The sequence below is a fragment of the Schistocerca serialis genome, chromosome 8 (genome assembly GCF_023864345.2).
Source record: "Schistocerca serialis cubense isolate TAMUIC-IGC-003099 chromosome 8, iqSchSeri2.2, whole genome shotgun sequence".
Lineage (NCBI taxonomy): Eukaryota > Metazoa > Arthropoda > Insecta > Orthoptera > Acrididae > Schistocerca > Schistocerca serialis.
Window position 1 is genome coordinate 415879098 of NC_064645.1, and position 10266 is coordinate 415889363.

Sequence of the window (10266 nt, forward strand, 5' to 3'; positions counted from 1 at the left end):
CAATATTTGAATGCAAGATTACTAGTGTGCAGCTTGACACAGAGAGGTCGACTAAATATCTGGGCGTATCGTTGCAAAGCACTAAGAAATAGAACAGGTATGTAAGCATTGTAATAGGGAAGACGAACGGCCAACTTCGTTTTATTCGGGAATTTAAGGAAAATGTGGTTTACCCGTACAGGAAACGGCTTATAGGACACTAGCGCGAGCCGCTCTTGAGTACTGTTCGAGTGTTTGGGATCAGCACAGAGTCGGGTTAGAGGAAGATACTGAAGAAATTCATAGACGGATTATTTGATTTGTTACCAGGAGGTTCGAACAACACGCAAGTATTACGGAAATGCTTCGAGAACTCAAAAGGGAATCCCTCTATGGAAGACGACGTTGTTTTCCAGGCACATTATTGAGAAAATTGAGACACTCGGAGTATGAGTCTGACTCCCGAACGGTTTTACTATCGCGACATACATTTCGTGCAAGGACCATGAAGATAAGATTAAAGGGATAAGGACTCACACGGAAGCATACGGACTTTTTCCCTCGTTTTGTTTGCGAGCGCAATAGGAAAGAAAATGACCAGTAGTGGTATATGTAAACTTCCGCCGTGCACCGTTCGGTGGCTTGCGGAATATGTATATAAATATAGCTGTATAAGAGATTGGCACAGGAATTCGTGGTGGGCTGCGTGAAACAAGTCAGCAGACTGCCGACCCATAAAAAAAGGAATATTCTAGAACATTATAATAACCCATTAATAAAGAAGTCGCAGAACCATCCGCGGCCGAAGTGGCCGTGCGGTTAAAGGCGCTGCAATCTGGAACCGCAAGACCGCTACGGTCGCAGGTTCGAATCCTGCCTCGGGCATGGATGTTTGTGATGTCCTTAGGTTAGTTAGGTTTAACTAGTTCTAAGTTCTAGGGGACTAATGACCTCAGCAGTTGAGTCCCATAGTGCTCAGAGCCAGCCAGAACCATCCGGAAATGACAAACGTCAGATGATAATTACAGTAAACAGGGAACAAACGGGTGACCCGCCCGAGACCTGCCAGCTATAGAACCGCTACAGCACGGTGGATGACGCAGAGCACGCAGTAATATTGTCTGACTCTCGGTTTACGAGACCATTAATTACAGCAGCGTGTATGTCACACTAAAGTTTCCCTCCTTCCGTTTTCGTAACGAATTCGAATATTGCCGTTTTATGAAATTAACCAGTGATCTAGACAGACGGTAAGACAGAAAAGGCATTACTAAATTAAGTTGTCGAAATGAAATTTAATCGTTGCTTAATTATTTTTTTACGCATTTACCTGTTCCGGGAGATTCATCCTCTCACGGTCTCATAGTCATTTAATTTCTTTAAAAGCATCTAATCACGTAATTTCCTTGGAATTACAAGAGCAAAGGGATTCCGTTTTAATCCCGGCAACAGCGGCGGCGCTGGACTGTTACGGGCAAGTTGCGCTGCAGACGCAGTAATTTGCTCGAAACGTCGGACGGACCGGGTTAGACCACGGCTGCAGCCGCCCAGCCTCCCTGATCGTTAAGCGGATCCACACTCCGCCGTTTCCACTAATTCCAGAAAACTTTAACCAGAATAGGAGGAAAGGTAATAATTTTAATGTATATCGTTTTATTTTATCCTACAGCATATGAACACTGTACAAAAAAATTAGTGATCCACCTGGGGACAATAGGACAGTACTGCGTGGTCTCGATAATAGCCTCAATTCAACGAGAATTAGATAGACTCAGCAAGTACCTTGAAGCATCCAGTTGAAGTCATTCATTAATTACTCAAGAGCCAAAGAAACTGGTATAGGCGTTTTCAAACATAGGGACATGTAAACTGGCAGAATACGGCGCTGCGGTCGGAAACGCCTAAATAAGACAACAAGTGTCTGGCGCAGTTGTTAGATCGGTTACTGCTGCTACAATGGCAGGTTATTAAGATCAGTTTGAACGTGGCCTTATAATCGGCGCGGGAGCGATGGGACACAGCATCTCCGAAGGTAGCGATGAAGTGAAGATTTTCCCGTACGACCATTTCACGAGAGTACCGTGAAAGTCAGGAATCCGGTAAAACATCAAATCTCCGTTATCGCTGCGGCCTGAAAAAGATCCCGCAAGTACGGAACCAATGACGACTGAAGAGAATCGTTCAACGTGACAGAAGTGCAACACGTCCCCCGCAACTTGCTGCAAATTTCAATGCTGGGCCATCAACAAGTGTCAGCGTGCCAACCAGTCAAAGAAACATTATCGATATGGGCTTTCGGAGCTGAAGGCCCACTCGTGTACCCTTGATGACTGCACGACACAAGCCTTTACCGCTCGCCTGGGCCCCTGAACACCGACATTGGACTGCTGATGACTGGAAACATGTTGCCTTGTCGGACGAGTCTACTTGTATCGAGCGGATGGACGTGTAAGGGTATGGAGCCAACCTCATGAATCCACGGACCCAGCCTGTCAGCAGGAGACTTCAAGCTGGTGGAGGCTCTATAATGGTGTGGGGCGTGTGCAGCTGGAGTGATGTGGGACACCTGATACGTCTAGATACGACTCTGACGGGTGACACGTACGTAAGCACCCTGTCTGATGAGCTGCATCCATTAATGTCCATCGTGCATTCCGACGGACTTGGGCAATTCCAGCAGGACGCTGCGACGCCCCACACGTCCAGAATTGCTACAAAGTGGCTCCGGGAACACTCTTCGGGGTTTAAACATTTCCGCTGCCCACCGAATTCCCCAGACATGAACAATATTGAACGTACCTGGGATGCCTTGCAACGTGCTGTTCCGAAGACATCTCCATCCCTTCGTACTCTTATGGATTTATGGACCGTCCTGAGATATTCATGGTGTCAGTTCTCTCCAGCACTACTTCAGACATTAGTCGAGTCCATGCCACTCCGTGCTGCGGCACTTCTGTGTGCTCGCGGGGGCCCTACACGATATTAGGTTCAAATGGTTCAAATGGCTCTGAGCACTATGGGACTTAACAGCTATGGTCATCAGTCCCCTAGAACTTAGAACTACTTAAACCAAACTAACCTAAGGACATCACACAACACCCAGTCATCACGAGGCAGAGAAAATCCCTGACCCCGCCGGGAATCGAACCCGGGAACCCGGGCGTGGGAAGCGAGAACGCTACCGCACGACCACGAGCTGCGGACCACGATATTAGGCAGGTGTACTAGTTTGTTTGGCTCATCAATGTAGATTCTGTAGAGCTACTACATTCTGGAAGTTCTGCCTGCCACGTCCCACCAGCTGTTAAAACTTTTTTTTTATTCGTTAGCCTTCTGACTGGTTTTCTGCGGTCCATCACGAATTCTTCTCTTGCGCCAGCCTCTTCATCTAAGACTAACAATTGACTGGCACCCTGCGTACTCGACTATTGGTGGATGTAGTCCAGTCTCTGTCTTACCCTACAGCTTTTATCCTCTACAGCTCCTCAGAGCGGAGTTCAATGCTAGTTGCTTTTCATATCTTCCATAAAGAAACTCTTTCTCGATATCCGACAGAAAGTCCAAAGACATATGTGCAACACACAAGCAGTAAGACGCCACTTTGCGATACCAATGACAATATTACCGATGACATTCTCACTAAAGTGGAGTTATGTTTTCCGAAACTCCTTCGCCAAAGAAGACGAAATAAATATTCCAGAATTCGAATCAGGTGTAGCTGCCAACGTGAGTAACTCAGAAGTACGTAGTGAAGCAACAAAATACGAAATGAAGGCAAGTCTTGAGGTCCCGAAAGTATGTCAACTAAGTTCCCTTCAGTGCATGTTGATACAGTTACTCTATATTTAGCAATCACATAAAACTACTCCCTCGACGAAAGACCCAATGACTAGAAAGCTGCTAATCCGCAGAATTACAGACCCATATAAGTAATGTCGAATAGCAGTAGGATTTCTGAATATATTCTGCGTTCGAACATCACTAGTTAACCTCGAAGAAAACGATTTATTGACAAATAGCACGGAATCAGAAATACCGTTCTTGTGAAACATAGCAAGATCTCTATTCACACGAATTAATGAATGCTGTCGACGGGAGATCACGAACTGATTCCATATATCTTGATATTCAGAATGCTTTTGACACTGTTCCTCACAAAAGGGCTTCTAATCAGTCTGAGTGCCTATGTTTAGTTGTGCAAATGGATTCGTGATTTCCTATCAGGTCACAGTCTGTAGTAGTCGATGGAGAATCATCGAGTAGAACAGAAGTGATATCTGTTGTTCCCCCAAGGAACAGTTGTAGACCCTCTTTTGTGATTAATCTACATAAATTATTTAGGGGAAAATCTGAGCAGCCCTCTTAAATTTTTTCGCGGATTATGCTGTCGTATACAGTCTGTTAAAATCATCAAGATTCACAACCAACTGCAAAATGACTTAAACATGGTATCTGCATGGTGCGAAAAGTGGCAGTTGTCTCCGAATAAGGAAAATTGTGAGGTCATCAACATGAGTACGAAAGAAATCCATTAAATTTCGGTTACACCATAAATCACACGAATTTAAAGGTAAAATCATCATCATTTAAGACTGATTATGTCTTTCAGCGTTCAGTCTGGTGCATAGCCCCCCTTATACAGTTCCTCCATGATCCCCTATTCAGTGCTAACATTGGTGCCTCTTCTGATGTTAAACCTATTACTTCAAAATCATTCTTAACCGAATCCAGGTACCTTCTCCTCGGTCTGCCTCGACTCCTCCTACCCTCTACTGCTGAATCCATGAGTCTCTTGGGTAACCTTCCTTCTCCCATGCGTGTAACATGACCCCACCATCTAAGCCTGTTCGCCCTGACTGCTACATCTATAGAGTTCATTCCCAGTTTTTCTTTGATTTCCTCATTGTGGACACCCTCCTGCCATTGTTCCCATCTACTAGTACCTGCAATCATCCTAGCTACTTTCATATCCGTAACCTCAACCTTGTTGATAAGGTAACCTGAATCCACCCAGCTTTCGCTCCCGTACAACAAAGTTGGTCGAAAGATTGAACGGTGCACAGATAACTTAGTCTTGGTACTGACTTCCTTCTTGTAGATGAGAGTAGATCGTAGCTGAGCGCTCACTGCATTAGCTTTGCTACATCTCGCTTCCAGTTCTTTCACTATGTTGCCATCCTGTGAGAATATGCATCCTAAGTACTTGCAACCGTCCACCTGTTCTAACTTTGTTCCTCCTATTTGGCACTCAATCCGTTTATATTTCTTTCCCACTGACATTACTTTCGTTTTGGAGATGCTAATCTTCATACCATAGTCCTTACATTTCTGATCTAGCTCTGAAATATTACTTTGCAAACTTTCAATCGAATCTGCCATCATAACTAAGTCATCCGCATATGCAAGACTGCTTATTTTGTGTTCACATATCTTAATCTCACCCAGCCAGTCTATTGTTTTCAACATATGATCCATAAATAATATGAATAACAGTGGAGACAGGTTGCAGCCTTGTCTTACCCCTGAAACTACTCTGAACCATGAACTCAATTTACCGTCAACTCTAACTGCTGCCTGACTATCCATGTAAAGACCTTTAATTGCTTGCAAAAGTTTGCCTCCTATTCCATAATCTTGTAGAACAGACAATAACTTCCTCCTAGGAACCCGGTCATATGCCTTTTCTAGATCTATAAAGCATAGATACAATTCCCTGTTCCACTCATAGCACTTCTCCATTATTTGCCGTAAGCTAAAGATCTGGTCCTGACAACCTCTAAGAGGCCTAAACCCACACTGATTTTCATCCAATTGGTCCTCAGCTAATACTCGCACTTTCCTTTCAACAATACCTGAGAAGATTTTACCCACAACGCTGATTAAAGAGATACCTCTATAGTTGTTACAATCTTTTCTGTTTCCATGTTTAAAGATTGGTGTGATTACTGCTTTTGTCCAGTCTGATGGAACCTGTCCCGACTCCCAGGCCATTTCAATTATCCTGTGTAGCCATTTAAGACCTGACATCCCACTGTATTTGATGAGTTCCGACTTAATTTCATCCACCCCAGCCGCTTTATTGCACTGCAATCTATTGACCATTTTTTCCACTTCCTCAAATGTGATCCTATTTCCATCATCATTCCTATCCCATTCTACCACGAAATCTGAAACATTACTGATCGCATTTTCACCTACATTGATCAACTCTTCAAAATATTCCCTCCATCTGCCCAAGGCATCCACAGGATTCACCAGCAGTTTTCCTGACCTGTCCAAAATACTTGTCATTTCCTTCTTACCTCCCTTTCGAAGACTGCTAATTACACTCCAGAATGGTTTTCCAGCAGCTTGACCCATAGTCTCCAACCTGTTTCCAAAGTCTTCCCACGATTTCTTCTTGGTTGCTGCAATTATCTGTTTGGCTTTGTTTCTTTCTTCAACATAACTTTCTCTGTCTACCTGGGATCTGGTTTGTAGCCATTTTTCATACGCCTTCTTTTTCCTTTTACAGGCTGCCTTGACTGTATCATTCCACCAAGCTGTTTGCTTCATCCTACTTTTACACACTACTGTTCCAAGACATTCTTTAGCCACTTCTAGTACTGTGTCCCTGTACCTTGTCCATTCCTTTTCCAATGACTGTAATTGACTACATTCAACTAACTGGTACCTTTCTGAGATCGCTGTTATGTACTTGTGCCTGGTTTCCTTATCCTGAAGTTTCTCCACTCTTATCCTCCTACATATGGACCTGACCTCCTGCACAATCGGCCTCACAATCCCAATTTCACTGCAGATTAAATAATGATCAATGTCATCAAAGAAATCCCCTGAATACACGTGTGTCCCTCACAGCCTTCCTGAATTCCTGATCTGTTATTATATAGTCAATGACAGATCTGGTTCCCCTGCCTTCCCAAGTATACCGGTGAATGTTCTTATGTTTAAAAAAGGAGTTTGTGATTACTAAGCCCATACTGGCACAGAAATCCAAGAGTTGTTTCCCGTTCCTGTTGGCCTCCATATCCTCTCCAAATTTACCCATAACCTTTTCACACCCTTCCGTTCAATTTCCAATCCTGGCGTTAAAATCACCCATGAGTAGAACACTGTCCTTATCCTTTACTCTAACAACTACATCACTGAGTGCCTCATAAAAACTATCCATCTTATCTTGATCTGTCCCTTCACAATGCGAATATACTGACACAATCTTAATTTTCTTGCTAGACACTGTCAAATATCCACATCAGTCGTTCGTTTACATACCTTATTGCAACTACGCTGGGTTCCATTTCTTTCCTGATGTAAAGCCCTACACCCCATTGTGCTATTCCTGCTTTGACTCCTGACAGGTAGACCTTGTATTCTCCCACTTCCCCTTCTTTCTCACCCCTTACCCGAATGTCACTAACAGCTAAAACGTCCAGCCCCATCTTACTTGCAGCCTCTGCCAGCTCTACCTTCTTCCCAGAGTAGCCCTCATTGATATTAATAGCTCCCCATCTCATTACCATTTGTTTGCCAAGTCGTATCTTGGGAGTCCCTGGTTTGTCAGTTAGAGGTGGGACTCCGTCACCTCCAAAGGTCCGAGGCATTTTGCTCTGATTGTTGCCAGCATCATATTTAAAGTACCAGGGAAGCAGGTTGCTAGCCTTACTTGCCCCGAGTCCCATTGGGTTTTACCCCTAACGGCTGAGGGACTAACCGGTGGATTTGGTAGTCTTTGCCGTATGAGCACAAAGGTGACCACGACTCAGAATATGTCTGAGATGGCCAGCCTTATTCCAAAGTAACTGATATCACGACTGTCGGGACCACTTACTTGGCCACTCATACGTTGCCCGTGGTTCATGAACTAGGACATGACTACAGGAACTACAGAAAGGTAAAAATTCAAATAAATTCCTAGGAATTACAATTACAAAAAATTTAAATGTAAACGATCTTATAACTAATGTTATGGAGAAGGCAAACAAAAGACTGTGTTTTATTGGTAGAACACTTAGAAGATGCAACAGGTCTACTAAACAGACTACCTACATATGCCTGTCCGATCTCTGCTAGAGTACTGCTATACATTATGCTATCCTTACCGGGTATCATTGACGGAGGAAGTTCTAAAGGTTCAAAGAAGGCCTGCTCAATTTGTATTATCGCGAAATAGCGGAGAGAGGTCACGGATATGATAAGCCAGTTAGGTTGGCAACAGCAAAACAAGAACGGTTTTCGTTACAGCGATATCATTTCACGAAATTTCAGTCACCAGCTTTGTCCTCTTAATGTGAAAATATTTTACTGTTGCCAACTTACATAGGAATAAATGATCATCGTAATAAAATAATACAAACGATAGTAAGATCATTAGATGAACGTCGACCGAAGAACCCGAGACAGCACTCAATAGGCAGTTTGACAACAAGTGGCCACGAAAGCCGTAAGAATTTTGTAAAATAATACAAATCAGACCTCGAACAGAAATATTTAAATGTTCATTTTTTCCCACGCGCCGTCAGGGAGCTAATTTTCAACATTGTTGTATAGCACCACATGTCAAACGTTCCAGTTGTCTTTTTTGCTGTTTTCCCACTGTCCATGATTCCATGATTCTTTGCCTTTGTTAGCATGCTATTTACGCCCTCTTTGCTTCAGTTGCCAAATGTTCAAAAAAATAGTTCAAATGGCTCTGAGCAGTATGGGACTTAACATCTGAGGTCATCAGTCCCCTAGAACTTACAACTACTTAAACCTAACTAACCTAAGGACATCACACACATCCATGCCCGATGCAGGATTCGAACCTGCGGCCGTAGCGGTTGCGCGGTTCCAGACTGAAGCGCCTAGAACCGCTCGGCCACTCCGGCCGGCTGCCAAATGTTATTTTGCTTCCAAGGCAGTAGAATTCCTTCACTTCATCTGATTAATGGTCACGACTTTTGATTTGAGTTGATCGATCGTTAATCTCGTTTCTACTACTAATTACTTTCTTCGGTTTACACTCAGTTCATATTCCGTACTCACTGGACTGTTGATTACATTCAATAGATCCTGTAATTCTTCTGTACTTTCGCCGAGTATGGCAAAGTCACCAGTGAATCTTATCAGTGATATTTTTTCACCCTGAATTTTAATTTCACTCCAAACACTCCCATATGCTCCTGTCGCTGCTTTATCGATGTATAGATAGAAGAGTAGGAGCTAATCCATTTCACATTATCGAACGCTTTTTCTAAATCTGCATTTCTTATGGATGTTTATTGATTATCTGAAATCTTCCATTATCAAGGGCAATAGTAGAACTGCCTCTCTAGCACCTTTACTTTTCCTAAGATCAAGCTGAATATTGTCTAACAGCTCCTTAATTTTCTTTTCCATTCAGCAGCTTCGTTACATGAGCTGTTAAGCTGCTTGTATACTTTAGCTTTCGTATTTAGGTGCCCTTTCTGTCTTTGGGATTGCGTAGGTCATATTTTTTTCCATAATCTAACAGTGCGTCTTCCCTGGTTTGGTAATTAATGGCCCCTTTGTCTGCGCTAGTCTGCTTTTCATTTCATCCTTGCTTCGCCCGTCATTTATTATTTCGCTTCCAAGACAGTTCGTCTAAATCGTGGTCGCCGGTTTTGAAGTTAAGTTTATCGATAATCTCATTAATGCTACTCCTAAACGCTTTCGCCTGCCTCCGATTTACTCTCAAGCAGTTTTCTCTACCCATCCTTCGTGGTCCTTACACTGAAATGTACGTTGGCGGCAGTAGAATAGTTATGTAGGCATGTGCAAATGCCGGTTCACTAAATTTTCTCAACAGCGTTTTGCGTAAGGAACACAGTAACCGCCTCCAGGGATTCTCATTTCAGTTCACGAAGCATCTCAGTATTACACGTGTGTTGATCGAACGTACCAGTATCAAATCAGCAGCACCCATTGAAATTTCTTCGATGTCTTCCTTTAATTCGACATGGTGAAGATCCCAAAGACATGAGCAGTACTCAAGATTAGGATGTGCACTTGTTCTATATTATGTCTCGTTTAGAAAGAGCTATGCTTCCCATTAACCAAAGTCGACCATTCTCCTTCCTTACTACTGTTCCTACGTGCTCGTCCCATTTCATACCTCTTTGCAACGTTATGCCTAGATACCTAGTTGAGGTCACAGTCAAACAGCGCACCTTTTATGTGTTCGAACATTACAGGGTTGTTTCCCCTACTCATCAGCTTTATCTTACAGTATCCACATTTAGAACAATCTGCCATTCATCAGAACAAGTAGGATTTCTGTCCATTGTC